Source organism: Hibiscus syriacus, unplaced genomic scaffold, assembly GCF_006381635.1.
Source record: "Hibiscus syriacus cultivar Baekdansim isolate YM2019G1 unplaced genomic scaffold, ASM638163v2 tig00110895_pilon, whole genome shotgun sequence".
NCBI lineage: Eukaryota > Viridiplantae > Streptophyta > Magnoliopsida > Malvales > Malvaceae > Hibiscus > Hibiscus syriacus.
The window spans coordinates 582,251-604,090 of record NW_024062903.1 but is presented as its reverse complement, the minus strand read 5'-3'; the positions used below and the strand labels follow the sequence as shown (position 1 = coordinate 604,090).

At 36.9% G+C, this 21,840-nt stretch overlaps 1 protein-coding gene across 1 annotated transcript in view; it reads left to right on the top strand.

Moving 5' to 3' along the window:
• Window positions 1–21,840, top strand: part of LOC120145826 (rac-like GTP-binding protein 5) — a 35,002-nt gene that overhangs the window by 10,755 nt on the left and 2,407 nt on the right. The gene's annotated exons all lie outside the window — the stretch shown is intronic.

Genomic DNA, 21,840 nt, shown 5'->3' with positions numbered 1-21,840 from the left:
CAAATCTCACCCCCTTAAGAAAATTTGTCCTCGAATTTTCATTGTACAAAGAGATGGGGATATTGAATCTTCATGTCCTCTTCACGTTCCCACGTCGCTTCTTCCACCTTGTGATTTCTCCACAACACTTTGACTAATGGAATAGTCTTGTTCCTTAATTGTTTAACTTCATGGGCTAAAATTCGGACCGGTTCTTCCTTATATGTCAAATCCGATTGCACTTCTATTTCTTCTGGTGATATAATATTGGAGGGATCAAATAGATACTTACAAAGCATTGAAACATGGAAAACATTGTGAATTTTCTCAATATCAGGTGGCAAAGCTAATTGATATGCCACTGGTCCCACTCTCTTAACGATTTCATTTGGTCCAATAAACCGAGGACTCAATTTTCCTTTACGTCCAAATCTCAATACTTTTTTCCATGGAGACACTTTCAAGAACACTTTATCTCCGATTTAAAACTCAATTTCTTTCATTTTTAAATCAGCATATGATCTCTGTCTATCAGATGAAGCTTTCAGATTATTCTGAATTACTTGAACTTTCTATTCCATTTCCTGAATCAACTCAGGACCAATAACTTCTCGATCCTTAAGTTCATACCAGTTCAAGGGCGTACGACATCTTCTCCCATATAGAGCTTCATAGGGAGCCATTTTGATGCTTGACTGATAACTATTGTTGTACGCAAATTCAGCAAGTGGCAAATACCTTTCCCACGATCCTTTGAATTCAATTACACAAGCTCTTAGCATATCCTCCAGAATTTGGATAGTTCGTTTGGATTGTCCATTGGTCTGAGGATGAAACGCTGTGCTAAAGTTCAGTCGTGTGCCCAATTCTCCATGTAAAGACTTCCAAAATCGTGACGTGAATCTAGGATTCCGATCAGAAACTATGGAAACAGGTACACCATGTAACCGTATAATCTCTCTAATATACAACTCAGCATATTTATCCATAGAGAAATCAGCTCGTATCGGAAAGAAATGAGCTGACTTAGTCAACCTGTTTACAATCACCCATATTGAATCTCTTTTGTTTGGAGTTAAAGGCAACCCCATCACAAAATCCATCGTTACATTCTCCCATTTCCATTAGGGAATTGAAATTGATTGTAACAGTCCCGACGGAATCTGATGCTCAGCCTTAACTTGCTGACAAGTCAAACACTTAGATACGAATTCTGTAATGTCTTTCTTCATTCCCAGCCACCAATATTGACTCTTGAGGTCCATATACATTTTGTTTCCTCCTGAATGCATCGTTAATGGACTACAGTGAGCTTCAATTAATATATCATTCTTTAATTCATTAACATCTGGAATCACTAGCCTCCCTTGATAATATAGGTTCCCATCAGTTTTCATCTCATAATCTGTACACTCTCCATTCTTTATTTGCTGTAACTTCTTTGAACACTTTTCATCTTTAGCTTGCAATTCTTTAATTCGATCTAACCATGATGGTTTGATAGTCAATTCCGCACAAATTGCACCATCTCCGCCTAATGATAGTTTAGCATCCATAGCTCGTAAGGCTGCAAACATCTTTCGGCTTAAGGCATCCACTACCACAGTTGCCTTTCTAGGATGAAAACCAATCACAATATCATAATCCTTGAGAAATTCCACCCATCTTCTTTGTCTTAAATTTAACTCTTTCTGAGTCATCAAGTACTTTAAACTTTTGTAATCCATATACAAGTAGCATTTTTCACCATACAAGTAATGACGCCAGATCTTTAAAGCGACCACTACTGCAGCCATCTCCAGATCGTATGTCGGATAATTTTTCTCATGCGGTTTTATTTGTCTCGAAGCATAGGCCACCACCTTGCTTTCTTGCATTAATACACATCTCAAGCCATTATGAGACGCATCACTATACACTACAAAGTCCTTGCCAGACTCAGGTTGGACTAACACTGGAGTTTCTATCAAAATTTTCTTTAACTTTTCAAAACTCTCTTGGCATTCTTGAGTCCAAGTAAATTTTACTTCCTTTCTCAACAGCTTAGTTAGAGGTAATGCTATTATTGAAAAGTTTTTAACGAACCTTCGATAATAACCAGCTAACCCCAGAAAATTTCGAACTTCTGACACATTCTTTGGAACTTCCCACTCTAGAATAGCTTTAATCTTTTGAGGATCCACTCAAACTCCTTCTGTAGAAATTACATGTCTAAGAAATGCCACTTCATTCAACTAGAATTCACATTTAGAGAATTTAGCATAAAGTTTCTTGTCTTGTAAATTCTGCAAGACAATCCTCAAATGAGAACTATGCTCTTCCTCTGACTTTGAATATATTAAAATATCATCAATGAAAACCACCACGAACTGATTCAAATAGGGTTGAAAAATTCTGTTCATTAAATCCATAAAAGCAACTGGTGCATTCGTAACTCCAAACGGCATTACGATAAACTCATAGTGACCATATCTTGTTCTAAACGCCGTCTTTGGAACATCTTTCTCTTGAATCTTTAATTGATGATAACCCGAACGTAGATCAATTTTTGAGAACACTGAAACTCCCTTTAATTGATCAAATAAGTCATCGATTCGAGGAAGTGGATGTTTATTCTTGATAATCACTTTATTAAGCTGTCTGTAGTCGATGCAGAGTCGCATTGATCCATCTTTCTTCTTAACAAACAAAACTGGAGCTCCCCAATGTGATACACTTGGTCTAATAAAACCTTTGTCCAGTAATTCCTGAAATTGAATCTTTAATTCTTGCAACTCTTTTGGAGCCATTCTGTATGGTGTCATTGCAATGGGCGATGTTCCCGACATTATCTCAATCTGAAATTCTACCTCTCTGTCAAGAGGTAAACCTAGCAATTCTGCAGGAAATACAACATAAAACTCTCTCACGATAGGAATTTCTTCAATCTCTTTGTCTTTGGCTCTTACATCCAACACACTAGCAATGAACCCTTGATATCCTTGTAACAATAACTTCTTTGCCGTCATCACTGAGATTACATTTGCCAATGGATTCCACCCTTCACTAAACACCACGATTTCTACTTCTTCCGGACTTCTCAACGTTACTCTTTTTAGTCTACAGTCGACATTAGCATAATAATGATATAACCAATCCATTCCCAGTATCACTTCAAATTCTTCAAAAGGTAATTCCATTAAATTAGCAGGGAATTCAATTCCCTGAATTCGTATGGGAAACCCTCGACTCACCTATTTACCCGAGCACTGTGCCCTAACGGATTCGTCACTATCACCTCATTGTTAGTAGCTTCTAATTGAATGTTCAATTCTCTCACTAACTTACTAGTAATGTATGAATATGTAGACCCCGTATCAATCAATACCATAACATGTTTATCAAACAGCATAAAGGTACTTGTTATAATCTCCGGATCATCCCGATCTTCATTGGTCCTGAGATTATACACTTGAGCAGTGGAACGTATCTCTTGTTGAGCAGAGGACTCTGACTGACTTCTTCTTCTGCCTCTACCTCTTCCCCTTGGCCTGCAGAAATAGACCTCTCTGGTTGTGCAGATTCACCAACTACCTTGAAACAATCCCGAACAAAATGTTCGGTCTCCCCACATCTAAAGCAAGCTCCAGAAATCCTTTTACATATCCCAGAATGATTCTTTCCACAATGTGGGATTTGTCTGTCTTGACTCTGGTTAAATCTTCTAGCTCCAGATCCCAATGATTGAGTTTGTCTGCCTCTCATCGGATTTGATCCTCTAGCTGAGGATACCACTGACTCTGATCTAGCTTGAGGTCGAGAACCAGCATCTCTGCCTCTTTTGACGGTGCGAAACTCGAAGAAGCACCCTTTCTCTTGACTGTTTGAATCCTTGAATTTTCAAATCTCTCGTTCTGAGCTCTTTCCAGAGCTTTAGCAAAGTTGACTACTTCTTGAAACGAAGATAAATTCAAGACAATCAACATTTCCTTCAACCAAGGATGTAACCCCTCTACGAACCACTCACAAGCATCATTCTCAGTATGAACAAGCTCGGCAGCAAAGCGGCTCAACTTATTGAATTCACACTCGTACTCATATACAGTATGATTACATTGCTTCAGATTCATGAACTCTTGCTTCATTTGTCGAACAAATTGATCTCCGGTGTACTTATGTTTGAATTCTTCTAAAAATAATGACCACGTAACTTGATTGTTAGACATCCTCAATGTAACATTGGTCCACCAGATCCTTGCTTGTCCTCTCAACAAGGAAATCACTCCATCTAGCTTTTCAGCATTGGAACAATGAAGCCCCTCAAACATGACTTTCACGTTATTAAGCCAAAGGTCCGTAGTAACAGGACCTTAATCGGCTTCCCCTTTAAACTCTGGAGCTCCTAAACCCTTCAACTCTTTTGCAATATTCATTTTTGGAGTTGAAGTAACAAGAGGTTGAAAACGCGTCAATACCGCATCTAAAGTTCTAAAGAATACATCTTGATCATTCACAGGCACTCCAGAGGGTGGCTGTTCTTCACTCTGCCTGGCCAGGGCAGGTGAATTACTGCTTTCAGCGGGTATCATCTCCCACTTCATTTCTAGAACTACCTTGTCCGGACATCTATAAAAATACAATCATATAGTTCTATTAGCATAACAATATACTTACTATTCCATCAGATCAGAAGTTTTCACTATTTTGGTGGCATGTATACCTTATAAAACACTCTAGACTCCAGTTTATGCCGAGAATCGACTAAACCTTAGCTCTGATGCCATTAACTGTAACACCCCAACCCGTACCCGACTCGAATACGAGTTCGAGGTGTCACTTTGACTTTTCAAACTTTGACTCTTAAAGAAAAACCCCGTGAATTTAAAACTTTGTTTAAAACAAAATACGTTAATTTACATAAAAGAGACCACAAAATACAAACTCGATCAAAGTGCTCATAATTAACGACTTATTACATGCCAACACTCTATACACAACAAAATACCTACATTGTCGATTACTTCTGATATGATCTTCTAGTAATAATATTGTCCTTGCTACTTATATTCTTGCTCTTCTTGTTTCTTGGTACCTACGTGTAAATCACTTACACACTAAGTCATAGACTTAGTGAGGCAATAAATAAACATGTAACAGTAGATTCATGAATATGCATTCTTACCATTTGATCTTGATATTTCAATATGCATGTATATATTTCATATGATATATATAACCAAGTCATGTACACATGAAACTTACCTTTTTATATCACTTTCACTTTAATTTATATTTCAATTGCCTATGTATATTGTTGTTGAGAACAAAGGTATGTGAGTACATTGAGGTTGTGCACTAATGTTGTCACCACAGCTCGTATAAATTCCCTCATGGGTACCGAACATTTGTTCAGTATTCGTCCCAAATGACTGCTATATATGTCCCGTAGGACCACTACGTCCTAAAGGACTACAATACCCTCGACTCTTGGCATGCCAACTATACCTATAGCTCTCGTATCATATACTATGGGCATTTATGATGAATACATTTCTCATCACTTGTTCTTTTTTTCTGTTACATCCACATGTATGTGTAACCATGTATTTCATATCATATCACATAGCGTATCTCATTTCACATTGGTCATGTCTCATAGCATATATCACATATGCATATAATCATGTATATCATATCATATATCTTATGTTTTATGCTCTTATGTCTATGCATATCATATAACATATACAATAACCTATACCCATTTCATGTATTCATGCACATATAAGAATCACAAATCAAATAACATTGTAGGAGTCACTTCTTACCATAACTCCATCACTAGCTCATCGCAAGCCAATGTTCGTTCAATAATATAAGTACAATTAAAATTGCACTCACCTTAGCCTTATTTGCTTTGATTCGATCCTAATCCTTTGATTATTCCGAAACTTATTTAGACTCAATATCTACATAAATATAACATTTCAAAACAACTATCAGAAGATTAAACCTTAAACTTGATGTTAACAACTTAAACCAAATTAAAGAACCAAATTCCATTTTTCATTTAGGGGGGAATCGATACCCCCAGGGGAATCGATACCCCCTGAACATACTGGAATTTTTCGTCAAGAGGGGGAATCGATACCCATTCATAGGGTATCAGTTCCCTCTACCCATAAATTGTATTTTAAGCCCGAAAATCATCAATTCTTCATTCAATTCTTCTATTTTAAACCCCTACCATGTCATTAAACCTAACCACCATTATTTAAATCAATTTATATCCATGAAAACCATCCATAACCTCAAAATCCTATCCCTCATATGTAACCCCCTAGACCCGGCCTATGCGTTTCGACTAAGTCTAGTGGATCACATTATGATTATTAAAGACATTTTTCGCAACCGTTATTCCATCAATATAAAATCACATTATAAATAACATGAAATTATAAACAAATTATACTATCAAAATCCAACTCGTAAATATAGTACAAATAAATAATAATTTAATTTAAAACATGTCTTCAAATTCAAAATCACAATAAACCGAGCAGTATTAGCAAAAGAGTTATCATTATAAAATCCGATATTTTTAAAATAAGGTCCATGTCACCAAAATAAAGTCAACTTGCCAGATCAAAACATTACAATCTGATTTACTTCAAGAGATATGTTGATCCTCCAAGTGCTCGAACCAAGGTATTTAACCAACAGTATCTGAAAGGGGGAAAACATTTTCAAAAGGTGAGCTAGGCTCAGTGTGTCCCAACATTTCCATAAAATCACAATAGGTACAAATCATAGTCCAGTAATCTCACAAATTCGTAAAAGAGTTTAACTTTTTGAAAATCATAGTTTAAACCCTTTTCTGGTACACCATCAGTAGTTGCCAAAATTATTTTCCATATAGCTTACTTTATGCACATAGCAAAAAGAAAGCCGACTTAAGGATAGGCTCTGAAGCTTGTATCCTTAAGCCCAAGTCAATAAGTCTATATAGCTTACCCTAAGCACACAGCAAAGGAAAGCCGACCTAATGAAAATCTTGGGGCCCTCAAGAGTCACATTAGGCCCAGTTAGCTTGATCAGAGCTATTCCATCGTAATTCAATTCCAAAATTCAATTGCACCGTGACCTAAATTCCATAAATCCAAAAACATGGTAATCATATACCATTTCAAAACAAAAATTAGATAGCAGCCATATTCCATAAATTGTCACATTAAATTGGTGCATCCATAAAACAATAACCAATGAATTCGGTGTACCACATATTAAAACCAATAAAACAGTTCAATAATAAGTAGGGAACACACCTCGACAATAGATTCAAATAACAAATCTACTGATTGTTGGTTTCACCACGCTCTGCTACAGTTTTCGAACGGGTGAATACTGGCACACGTGGTTTAACTGATCTAGAAGAGCTGGGTCGAGCTGTCGAACGATCCGGAGAGTCTCTTGTACCTTCAAACAATAATATTTATCAGTCTCAAATCCTATTTAATTGTTCAAAGCTAAACTTCTTAAGTATATACGCATTTTTCGGGTTTGACTATCAATTTGAGGTATTTCGAGTCTGAATTTGGCCAAACGGATTGCGGAATCGGAATCAAGGCGTCGAAAAACATAAAGTATGACTTTTCGAAAATTCAAATTCTTGGTCAAAGACAAAGTCAACCACTTTGACCGTAGATTTGGAGACCTTCGGATTCGAATTTGACAAAACAGACCACGGAAACGGATTTGGCACGTCGAAAACTATCAGGATAGGTATACTCGGAAAAGATTAACGGTCGTTTAATGCTCGGTCAAAGCCATTTTAAGTTTTGGTCAAAGAAAGTCAACGGTCAACGGTCAACGGTCGGGTCGGGTCGGGTCAACGGTTGAGTCGGGTCAACGGTCGGGTCGGGTCAGACTGGTCAACCCGGTTCAGACCGGTTAAACCGGTTCAAACCGGTTCGAACCGGTTGAAACCGGTCAAACCGGTCAGAACCGGTTGAAAACCGGTCAAACCGGTTGAAAACCGGTCAAACCGGTTGAAAACCGGTTAAACCGGTTTCCAGCAGCCACTCGCCCTGCGGCGGCGCGAGTGGCGCGTGAGGCGTCCTCTGAGGCCCTAAAAATCCCGGAAAAATTTCTAAAAATTATTTTGAGCGTTTTCAAGATACTTACAACGATCGGTTCAAATTTTTGAACGGCGGAGAGCTCGATTTCAAATCGGCCGAATCTTTGACTGCACCACCTCCTCACGCGCCGTCGTCTACGGTGGACAAGGTTGACACCGGTGAACTCGGAATGGCACAAGGAACACGATGGTGCGGGAGGTGTCGTAAACGGAGCAACGATCAGCGGTGAATTTAAGATTTCCTCGGCGATAGAGCTAACAAAACAGTCGCTACTTTGACTGGAAATTCCCGACGTTTGGCCGCGTTTCGCTTCAATTAATTTGAAGGGTTTGTTCCTCGCTCGATGATGAACACAACGGTGGTTTCAAAACAACGATCGGAATTCGGACGGCGTTTGGATCGGACTTGAAAATGGAGGTATGAGAAGAAGAAAATTGAAGTAAAGCTTTTGTGTTTTCTGATTGAAATCAGAAAACACATTAGTTATAACAAACTTGCCGACACTTTTAGGAGAAATTCAGGGCTTGGTCCCTGAATTTCCTTTACTTTGAAAATGGCATACAAGTTTTCATAAATTATACTTTAGTCACTTAATTTCACCCATTTTCACAATTTACCTCCAATTTCAATTAAATATTATTTTGAAAATCGGGTTGTTACAATTCTCCCCCTCTACAAGAAATTTCGTCCTCGAAATTTACCTTATGAGAATAGTTGAGGAAACTGAGCCTCCATTGACTCCAATGTCTCCCAAGTAGCTTCTGAGGGGCCTCGATTACTCCACTGAACTTTGACCATTGGAATTCGTCTATTCCGAAGAACTCGTTCATCTCTCTCCAAGATCTGAATGGGCTCCTCTTCATATGACAAATCAGGTCTCTACTCTACTTCTTCAACCTGAATAATGTGACCTGGATCTGGACGGTATCTCCTCAACATTGATACATGAAAGACATCATGAATACGACTTAGCTCAGAAGGCAACTCAAGCTGATATGCAACAGGTCCTACCCTCTTCAAGATACGAAATGGTCCAATAAATCTTGGACTCAATTTACCCTTACGCCCGAATCTCAATACTTTCTTCCAGGGTGAAACTTTCAAAAAGACCCGATCTCCCACTTCAAACTGTATATCCTTCCTTCTTTGATTTGCATAAGATTTCTACCTATCAAATGCCTCTTTCAGACGGTCACGGATTAATCTGACTGTGTCCTCCGTCTCTCGCACTAACTCAGGTCCCAACGTTTTCCTATCACGCAACTCAGTCCAACAGATCAGAGTGCGACATTTACGCCCATAGAGCGCTTCATAAGGTGCCATACGAATGCTGGTCTGATAACTGTTATTGTAAGCAAATTCAGCCAACGGCAAAAAGTTCTCCCAACTACCATGAAAATCGATTACGCAACCCCGCAACATATCCTCCAGAATCTGAATTACTCTCTCAGATTGACCATCAGTTTTTGGATGAAAGGATGTACTATAATCAAATCTTGTTCCCAAAGCCGTATGTAACGCCTTCCAAAATCTCGAAGTAAATCTCGGATCTCGATCAGAAATAATAGACAATGGAACACCATGCAATCTGACAATCTCTGAAATATACAATCTTGCCAGCTTATCCAAAGTATAATTTACTCGCACAGGAATGAAGTGAGATGACTTTGTAAGTCTGTCAACAATCACCCAAACTGAATCTTTTTTCGAAGGAGTCATAGGCAAGCTAGTAACAAAATCCATAGTAATACGCTCCCATTTCCATTCAGGAATCTTAATAGGCTGTAACAAACCTGATGGATGTTGATGTTCTGCCTTAACTTGTTGACAAGTCAAACACCTCACTACAAAATTTGAGATGTCCTTCTTCATGCCGATCCAATGATACATCTCTCTCAAATTCCGATACATCTTATCTCCACCGGGGTGCATAGCATATGGACTACTATGAGCCTCAGTAAGGATAGTCTGTCTCAACTCAGCATCATCAGGCACACAATACCGACCTTTGAAGCATAGAAATTCATCCCGGTCAAGGGCGTAATCTGAGCTTGTCCCCTGCTCTACTTGCTCAAAGATGGGAAGCAAGGAGCTATTAAAGGGCTGCTTAGCCTTGATCTCATCAACCAAGGTCGGTTTAACTTGCAATTCTGCTAACAAAGTGCCATCATCATATAAATTCATCCTGGCCATTAAAGATCTCAACTCCGATACCGTCTTTCGACTCAAAGCATCCGCTACAATGTTAGCTTTACCAGGGTGATAATCAATCACACAATCATAATCCTTCAGAAGCTCTAGCCAGCGCCGTTGTCTCAAATTAAGCTCCTTCTGGGTCATGAGATACTTTAAGCTCTTATGATCCGTGAAAATATAACACTTCTCTCCATAAAGATAGTGTCTCCAAATCTTCAAGGCAAAAATCACTGCTGCTAACTCCAAATCGTGAGTAGGATAATTACACTCATGAGGTCGCAGCTGACGGGATACATAAGCCACCACTTTACCTTCCTACATTAAAACACAGCCAAGTCCTGAGTGTGAAGCATCACTATACACTGTAAAATCCTTCCCGGACTCTGGTTGAATCAACACCGGTGCTTGAGTCAAAACCGCCTTTAATTTCTCAAAGCTCTCCTATTGTGCCTCGCCCCAGTCAAACGTCACATTCTTCCTTAACAACTTTGTCAAAGGAGAAGCAATGATCGAGAAGCCCTCAACAAAACGTCGATAATAACCAGCCAAGCCCAAGAAACTGCGGATCTCAGATACGTTCTTAGGTCGTTTCCAATTCATAATAGCCTCTATCTTACTGGGATCGACCTGAACACCTCGCGCAGAAATAATATGCCCCAGAAATGACACTTCTTGAAGCCAAAATTCACACTTGCTTAGTTTGGCATATAGACGATGCTCTCTCAAAGTCCGCAGAACGATCTTCAAATGCTCGTCATGCTCTGCCTCAGTACGAGAATAGATCAGAATATCGTCAATGAACCACCACAAATTGATCCAAATATGGTCGGAACACCCGATTCATCAAATCCATGAAAGCTGCAGGAGCGTTCGTCAAACCAAAAGGCATCACTAAGAATTCATAATGACCATATCTAGTGCGAATAGCCGTTTTTGCAATATCTGATCCTTTAACTTTCAATTGATAATACCCCGAACGAAGATCAATCTTAGAGAATACAGTAGCTCCTCACAATTGATCAAATAAATCATCAATCCTGGGTAGTGGGTATTTATTCTTGACCGTCATCTTGTTCAATTTCCGATAGTCAATACATAATCTTAGCGACCCATCCTTCTTTTTCACGAACAGAACTGGAGCTCCCCATGGTGAAGTACTATGTCGGATAAATCCTCGATCGAATAATTCTTGCAATTGGACTTTCAACTCTTTAAGTTCCCTTGGAGCCATACGATAAGGTGCCATAGAAATAGGTGACGATCCCGGATAAGTCTCAATCTCGAACTCTACCTCTCTATCAGGAGGTAACCCAGGCAACTCCTCCGGAAAAACATCAGGAAACTCGCTAACTGTACGAATCTCCTCGATCGTGGACAATGCACCCTTGGTGTTCAAAAATACAAGCAATGAATGTCTCATATCCCTTCCGGATCATACGATCAATTTCCATCGCTGAAACTATATTGGAGAGATAACCACGCCGTTCACCAATTAACACAACAGTCCGACCATCTGAAGTCTTCAGAGTAGCCCGCTTGTATTCGCAATCCAGCTTTACCTTGTGTTTATTCAACCAATCCATTCCAAGAATTAGATCGAACTCCTCTAAAGGAAGCTCCATAAGATCAGCGAGAAAAATTTCTCCATGAACCTCGAGAGGACAACGCCGGAATACTTTATTCACTAATACCGCTTGTCCTACTGGACTTGTAACTGTAACAGTATTTTCAGTGTTCTCGATCGGAATCTGAAGGTTTCGAGATACTGAGCTCGATACATAGGAGTGAGTGGAACCATTGTCCAATAATGCAAAGTATGGGGTAGAATAAATAGTAAATGTACCTGCAATAACCTCAGGCTCATCTCTGTCATCACGACGTCTAGTTGCATAAACCAAAGCTGGCTGTCTAGCCTCAGAAGCTGTTGGCCCTCTATTTTGCTGAGGTCGGGCTCTACTGTCTGTCCTAGACGCTGATCCTCGAGTCTTTCCTTGACTACGATCTCTAATTGGGGTCTGTACTGTAGTCTGCGAACGCACAGGAGTTTGGGTAGTGGTCTGCTCAAACGAAACTAACTGAGGACAATCCCTCCGATAATGACCACTAGATCCACACTGATAGCAAAGACCCATCTTCTTACGACACTCTCCTGAGTGCTGTTTACCACAATACTCACAAAGGGGCCCATTATAATACGACGAGGAACCGCCTCGACTGACAGCTAAAGGTGAGGATGCTGCAGGCCTGAAACGTATTGCTTCTCTGAGGGGCTGAAGTACGAGTCCTCTTTCCGGACTGTGCTGATGACTCCATCGGTCCTGAAAATTTCTTAGATCGATCTTGATCAACACGCTCTCTACCAGAAGCTAAAAACTCCACCTCTTCCGCATCTTTGGCTCTGCCCACCAGCACATCAAATATCTCATCCTGATGGGTTACAACTTGCCTACACAGCTCGTATCTGAGTCCAAGGGCAAATTTACGATATCGATCTCTCTCCGTAGGTACCATACTGAATCCATACTTCAGCAATTTTAGGAACTCGATCTCATATTCAGAAACAGACATGTCTCCCTGAACCAGGTCTTGAAACTGTTGTCATCTCTGAGCTAAGTAGCGCTCTCCCAGAAAACGACTCCGAAAGCGATCCTTAAAGAAATTCCAGGTCAAACGATCGGTAGGAACACTACTGGTCACTGACTCCCACCAAGTGTAGGCATTGCCATCTAACATCGCACAGCACCCTGATATCTCTTAGTTGAGTCCAAACCCAACTGATCCATGCGTCTCTGTATCCTGGAGCCAATCCTCAGCTTCAGTAGGAGCTCCATCTGTCCCCAAAAGTTCTAACTCCATTGGCAATCAAAGTCTGCGAAATAGGAACCTCAGATACAACACCAGTAGCTCTGACTGCTCCCTGTATTAACTGCAGAAATTGTCTACCAAAATTCTCATCCAAAGCAACTCCGGTAGACTCTGACTCAATATCGGTCGCTCCTATTATCGTGTATCATGCCAATACCAGCGGCAGGAGGCAGATCCGTTGGGGTCGTAGGAGCATGATCACCTATCGGGTGGGGATCTACCCGTATCTCATCGATCGGATCTGCGAATCTAGCCACTCGACCTCGTCCACGGCTAGTTCGACGACTACGTCTAGCACTCATTTTGATGGATCTCAAGTTTACTACAGAAGATAAAACTTAGGGTTAGATAAGCACTTGGAGTCTCAAACATAGTTAAAATCTTAATAACTTTGTGACATGGCCTTAGTAACTCGTTTGTAAAATATTTCAAAACCGTATTTTTAATGTGGATACACAGTCCGAGGGTTAAAAACCAAAAGCTCTGATACCAATAAATGTAACCCCCTAGACCCGACCTATGCGTTTCGACTAAGTCTAGTGGATCACATTATGATTATTAAAGACATTTTCGCAACCGTTATTCCATCATATAAAATCACATTATAAATATGAAATTATAAACAAATTATACTATCAAAATCCAACTCGTAATATAGTACAAATAAATAATAATTTAATTAAAACATGTCTTCAAATTCAAAATCACAATAAACCGAGCAGTATTAGCTAAAGAGTTATCATTATAAAATCCGATATTTTAAAATAAGGTCCATGTCACCAAATAAGTCAACTTGCTAGATCAAAACATTACAATCTGATTTACTTCAAGAGATATTTGATCCTCCAAGTGCTCGAACCAAGGTATCTAACCAACAGTATCTGAAAGGGGGAAAACATTTTCAAAAGGTGAGCTAGGCTCAGTGTGTCCCAACATTTCCATAAAATCACAATAGGTACAAATCATAGTCCAGTAATCTCACAAATTCGTAAAAGAGTTAACTTTTGAAATCATAGTTTAAACCCTTTTCTGGTACACCATCAGTAGTTGCCAAATTATTTTCCATATAGCTTACTTTATACACATAGCAAAAAGAAGCCGACTTAAGGATAGGCTCTGAAGCTTGTATCCTTAAGCCCAAGTCAATAAGTCCATATAGCTTACCCTAAGCACACAGCAAAGGAAAGCCGACCTAATGAACATCTTGGGGCCCTCAAGAGTCACATTAGGCCCAGTTAGCTTGATCAGAGCTATTCCATCGTAATTCAATTCCAAAACTCAATTGCACCGTGACCTAAATTCCATAAATCCAAAAACATGGTAATCATATACCATTTCAAAACAAAAATTAGATAGCAGCCATATTCCATAAATTGTCACATTAAATTGGTGCATCCATAAAACAATAACCAATGAATTCGGTGTACCACATAAACTAATAAACAGTTCAATAATAAGTAGGGAACACACCTCGACAATAGATTCAAATAACAAATCTACTGATTGTTGGTTTCACCACGTTCTGCTATAGTTTTCGAACGGGTGAATACTGGCACACGTGGTTTAACTGATCTAGAAGAGATGGGTCGAGCTGTCGAACGATCCGGAGAGTCTCTTGTACCTTCAAACAATATTTATCAGTCTCAAATTTAATTGTTCAAATCTAAACTTCTTAAGTATATACGCATTTTTCGGGTTTGACTATCAATTTGAGGTATTTTGAGTCTGAATTTGGCCAAACGGATTGCGGAATCGGAATCAAGGCGTCGAAAAACATAAAGTATGACTTTTCGAAAATTCAAATTCTTGGTCAAAGTCAAAGTCAACCACTTTGACCGTAGATTTGGAGACCTTCGGATTCGAATTTGACAAAAGGGACCACGGAAACGGATTCGGCACGTCGAAAACTATCAGGATAGGTATACTCGGAAAAGATTAACGGTCGTTTAATGCTCGGTCAAAGCCATTTTAAGTTTTGGTCAAAGAAAGTCAACGGTCAACGGTCAACAGTCAACGGTCGGGTCGGGTCGGGTCAACGCACCACCTCCTCACGCGCCGTTGTCTACGGTGGACAAGGTTGACACCGGTGAACTCGGAACGGCACAAGGAACACGATGGTGTGGGAGGTGTCGTAAACGGAGCAACGATCAGCGGTGAATTTAAGATTTCCTCGGCGATAGAGCTAACAAAACCGTCGCTACTTTGACTGGAAATTCCACGTTTGGGCCGCGTTTTGCTTCAATTAATTTGAAGGGTTTGTTCCTCGCTCGATGATGAACACAACGGTGGTTTCAAAACAACGATCGGAATTCGGACGGCGTTTGGATCGGACTTGAAAATGGAGGTATGAGAGGAAGAAAATTGAAGTAAAGCTTTTGTGTTTTCTGATTGAAATCAGAAAACACGTTAGTTATAACAAACTTGCCGACACTTTTAGGAGAAATTCAGGGCTTGGTCCCTGAATTTCCTTTACTTTGAAAATGGCATACAAGTTTTCATAAATTATACTTTAGTCACTTAATTTCACCCATTTTCACAATTTACCTCCAATTTCAATTAAATATTATTTTGAAAATCGGGTTGTTACATCATAAGTAAATCAATAATCATACTCAAATTTCAATATGTTCTAAATACAATTCTAACACTTCATATTCCTTAATTAGCATGATGACAAGTCAAATTTAACTTCAAATTCAACTTATCAACTCTTTTCCATAATTTCATATAAAAACATGTTTTCTTTAATTTCTTATAACTTCTTCATCTTTTTATTATAAGATAACTTAAGCTTTCCTTAAGCTTAGTTATCTTCTAATGATCAAAACCTAACTTTTAATTCAGCTAATAATAAAAAATTAAGAAATCTTACATTTGCTCTCTTGCTCACGATGGAGAAGAAGAAATGAAGAAGAAGAAGATAACTTCCCCCTTTCCAAACGTGATTCATTCATATATAGGAAAAAAAATATTTCCTATCAAATGACAATTTTGCCCTCTCATTCTTTTAATAATTACTAATAACCCTTCAAGAATTATTATTAAATAAGTCATTGAACTATTCAACTTTTCCACTTTAATCATCAAATTCTAAAATTTTACAATTTAGTCACTAACCTATAGTTTGGGATGTTACATTTCTTCTTAATTCCCCTTACACCGTAGACCATATCTCCTCATCCTCTAGTCAGAGACAGCTCTCTTGAGAGCCAAAGGGACCATTGTCCCTGTAATTTTGTTTTTGTTCGATAAATTTTGATATAATAGTATTTTAGTTTATATAAAAATAATAAATATTTAATCAAGTAAAGGCCAAACTAAAGAATGATAATATAACTGTAACACCCCAACCCGTATCCGACCCGGATCTGAATTCGAGGTGTCACATTGACTTTTCAAATTGTTTGCTTTTACAAAATAACTAAAAATTTCATTTGACATTTACAATAAAACCGAATAATTTCTATTATATAAAACATATGTTTTACAAAACCTATCAGAACCTACTTGACCCAAATCTTTAATTACATGTCGACTAATTTCAATAAAACAAAATACATATGATTCAAATCTTTTCTGATTTGATCTTTAGAAAGGAGAAGCTGACCTGGCTTGCCTATCTTCGATCCCTTTTCCTCTTCTCGGAACCTACGTGTGAAACACTCACACACTAAGTTATCAACTTAGTGAGGCATAATAAAACATATAATGTAAACTCTAATTTATAACAATGCATGAACAATTAATACCATTATATCATACAAAAGTATATATTCTTTCATATAACAAATACCCATATGCACATATATCATCATTTACATTCTTAGCATTATCATTAATTTTTTTTATCATATGATCTTGTATTTATCATTTCTGTATATCATATAACACATATATCATTTCACAAAGAAACACACATAAAATCATACCAAGTTTATTTATTTATTCTCTTTATTAGCCCATGTATTCTTCTGTGAACTAAAGATATGTGAGTACATTGAGGTTGTGCACATATGTTGTCACCACAGCTCGTATAAATTCCCACTAGGGGCACATAGAATTTGTCCCGAATGACCACATATATGTCCCGAATGACCACTCCTTAAGGATCATATATATATTCCAAAGGACCAAATATGTGTCCCGAAGAATCGCATATATGTTCCAAATGATTACATATATATCTCGAAGGACCACGTAGAACCCTCGATTCTTGGCATGCCAACTATACCCCTAGCTCTCATAACACATAACATGGGCATTATCATATATGTTTGTCACATATTCACATAGTCATATCACATAGACATATATTCTTATAGTTTCTTATCATATCATTCATATCATATGTCTTATCTCTTGTGATCATTTAATCACGTCACTTATTTTCACATACTTTTATTATCACATAGTTGATACCATATCACACATAGTCACATAGGTCAATATTATTTAACTTATTTCACTTTTCATATGTTCACATATTTCCTATTACATGATTTATATCATAATCATATAACATGCGTTCACACAGATCATATCACATGTACAATAACATATAACACATATACTCATATCAATCACATGCTTATATTCATGAGTTCATGCGTTCTAATATATGAAATAGACTTGTCACAAGTCTTATTTCCATTAAACATCATATACTAACTAATATGCACTCACCTGGCCTTACTAGTCCATTTATATACATACAACTATTGTACACTTTTATAATTTTGAACCATCTTGGACTTGTCTTCGATCGATATCTACAAGATACATATAATCGATATGAATATCTTAATTCTAATAACTTATAACCAATCATCAATAATCTAAACTAAATGAAGTATCTAATTCTCCTTTCACTTTGAGTAGTATCGGTACCCAAAGTATGGTACCAATACTTCCATAGATGTGGTATCGATACCAAGCATGGGTATCGAAACCTTATTTCGATTCTGGAATCCTTATTTTAAAATGGTATGGATACTTGCTTAATGGTATCGATACCCCCAGTATCGATACTACTCATTTGGTATCGATACTCTTTAAACAATTTATAAATTTTTGCCTTATGGTATCGATACTCATTCAACCAGTATCGATACCCATACCCCAATTATCACTCATTTTCTCTTTGAAGTATCGGTACTTAATAAACATTACCGATACCCCTGACCCATAATTTATTTGTCTTACCCGAAAATTTACCAAACTTGCTTAAATCTTCTACTATAACCTCCTTTCCTTTAAGCTTAACTACACTTTATTCTAATTAACTTAGATCACTTTAATCTATCCTAATATCCAATATCCCATATACACACTTGAATTTCTAACACTTTGAATTTCTTATTTCAACTCATGACAAGTAAAATTCAACTTCAAAATCCATCTACTCATTCTTTTTCAATAATTCACTTAAAAACTCCTTTTACTTAATCACTCATAACTTGTTCATTTTTTAGTTTTAAGCCACTTAAAGCTTCCCTTAAGCTTTCTTATCACTCTAAGAATCAAAAGAAACTTTAAAATGAAAGAAATAACTAACTTGAGACAAAGAAATAACTAACTTGAGACCACTTACCTTATCCACGGTGACACAGGAAGAGAAGAATAAGATAGTTGAACACTCAACTCTCTAAACTTTTCTTTTCCTTTTTCCCTCTCATTTCCACATGTTTTTTAACCCAAAACGTAAAGATAAAAATCTTCCTTATGAAAAGATCATAATGCCCTTTATACTTCCAAGCTTTGTTATTCAACCCTTACACAAAGATATTCCAATTAAGTCATTAACTTTTAAATTTTTCAAAATTTAGCACTAAGTTTTCAAAATTTTCATTTTGGTCATTAACCCGGTTTTTGGGATGTTACAATAATGTTCTCAATTTTTTGATTTAATAACAATTTAGCTCATTATAAGTTTAAATATTAGACAAATTATAAATTAAATTTTACATTTTAAATTTAAATACCTAATAAATCACATTGTATTTTTTCTTAAAAAGTTCGATAATTTGACCCCTGCCACCGTCCCTGCCTCCAGCTACCATGATAATAAATAAAGAGAACCAAGGGAAGGGAGGTCACCGATTTGGACTCTACCATGAGCCGTTTGATGCTCTCTTCGAGCAAGGAATCCAAGCCGGATTTCCCCGATTCTACTTCTTCCGGTTCATCGGATGAGAAGAAGGTACTACTTTCATTACAATTGCTTCATTTATCAAGTTTTTTTTCCCTTTGAAATGAACCAACTTGTTCCCTCTTCTTTGTTTTCGTACTTTGGTTTCAGGATTGCTAGGAACACTACACACCAGGTAGTTTATTTACCAGTAGTTACAATCTTTTTATTGCCTTTGCTAATTTAAGGTCGATTTGATATATTTTTAATTGATTTCTACTTTGGGTGCTTGTTAGATTGGTAGTAAATTGAGCAGGAATACGAACTGTGCAGCAAAAGATATTAAATTTGGGGTCGAAGCTCGAGCTTTGATGCTTAAAGGTGTTGAAGAGCTTGCTGATGATGTTGGAGTACCCATGGGTCCCAAGGTAAATCCAATATTCAGTATTCACCATTTTCATTCATATAAATTCGTTCGATGTTTCGAGGTTAATCATTGATTGAAACAGTTTAGTGCGATGAAACTTTTGTTGAACGTCACTTTTTTGATCTGCTTTAGGGGCGTAACGTGGATATCGAACAAAGTTACGGTGCCTCCAAAGTGACTAAAGATGCTGTAACTTCTGCAAAGAGCATTGAATCCAAAGACAGTCAAGAACGTGGGTGCGAGTCTTGTGAAACAAGTTGCGAATGCCACCAATGATACAGCGGGTGATGGTAAGAAAATTCATTTGAAATCATCGAATATTTTTGTGTTACTTGTGGCTATTCATCTTTAAATCTAAATCAGAAACCGCAGAAAAACAAATAAAATGAGAACAATTCAAATTCAGAAAAGGATATTTAACTCTGATAGTTCTAGCAGTGTTTCCAGTGGAAAACCAGCAAGTGAACCGAGGTTGCTTTCGGATCGGATGGCCAGTAGGTTGATGTTTGACGGCGGCTTTGCCATAGCTGGAGGAGGACGAGGAGATGGGGTATGCGGTGCAGTGTAAGGGAAATTAAGAAATAAGCATAATAAAAAAATGGTAAATTGTAAATTTGTCCCTAAACTACTTTAAATTTACAAAAAAGCTCATAATTAAATTTTATCTAAAATTAAAGGTTAAAATAAAAATTAAACCATTTTATTAATGTGTCGCATCATCAAATCGTTAAACCTTTAACGGCCGTTTAGGGTGAACAACTACATCTTAATTAAAACGAAATGAAATTGACTACGAATTAAATTTTTTAAATCGGGTGACTATACATTTATAAAATTAAACCAAAAGTGATCAACTCTATAATTTATCCTTTTTTAACAACACGGTCTCCTATGCCTGCAGCGACTAATGAGGTGAACGACAAGGAACAATATTTCATTCAATTACAAATTCGACATCTACCGAATATTAGTAATCTCCACCTCGATTACCTGATTACTCGACCCGATACCCGACCCAATAAATATTAAAAATAATTATATATATATAATATTAATAAATTTAATTTAAATTAAAAAATATATATAATATTTATATATTTAATTTAAATATATATACCCCACCCGATAACCGACTCGATACCCGTTTAAATAACCGTTTATGCTAAATGGGAATATCCGTTTCCCCGCGATTTTCTCTCCGATTACCCGATGGGGATCCCCGTTTAAATCCCTGTGATTTTTTAAACGGAAAAGGGTACGAATTTTTTAAACGGGAATAGAGACGGGACCAATACCCGGCCCGTTGTCATCCCTAAGATAAAAAAAGTGTATTTAACTTAGTTTCTGAATTTTGTGAATTGAAATTTGTTTTAAGTTGGCGGCCTGCTCAATTTAAAATTGGATCTTTTCAGCCAATGGTCCAATTCAAATTTTGGAGTCTAACTTTTTTTTTGGTCTTCGGCCTTGCATTTGCCTTCTTGTGCACTATCCTTTACTGCTTTATTCGAATTTAAATATTTTTTTTCTGTTTCAATCTAGAAAGTGGTTACAAATTCAAATAAAATTTAAAAATTTAATTTTATATCCTAAAATTAAATAATTTATCATTTGAAAATAAATAATTTTTAATAGTATAGAGTAGTTTTTTGGTGATATATATATTCATAATTTTACTGCTTGAACCTAATATTTATAAGGAGAACAAAACTTCATTTAAACCACCGATGAATTTAGAAAAATGAATAATTAAAATAAAATTTTTAAAATTTTATATTCAAATTTTATCATATTAAAATACTATGGGTTGATTTTAGAATTAGATCTTATTATAATTTAAATTGTGCAATATATGATATATATATAATTTAAATGTTTATAATTAACAATTTTTTGTAACATTATGCATGATAATAATTAATTTTAAATCAGAACTATTCGTGAATAATTATTATTTTGTTTATGTATTCTATTAATTAATTCTTGATGATAGTTATAATTTAAAAGATACATTAATTGTATTTATACTTATAACATAGAAATTCTATAAAAAAAAAGAATATTTTATATATTTTCGGAAAAAGAAAATAAGATATGTGTGGTAAATGAAGATAAAGGAGGTGTTAAATAAG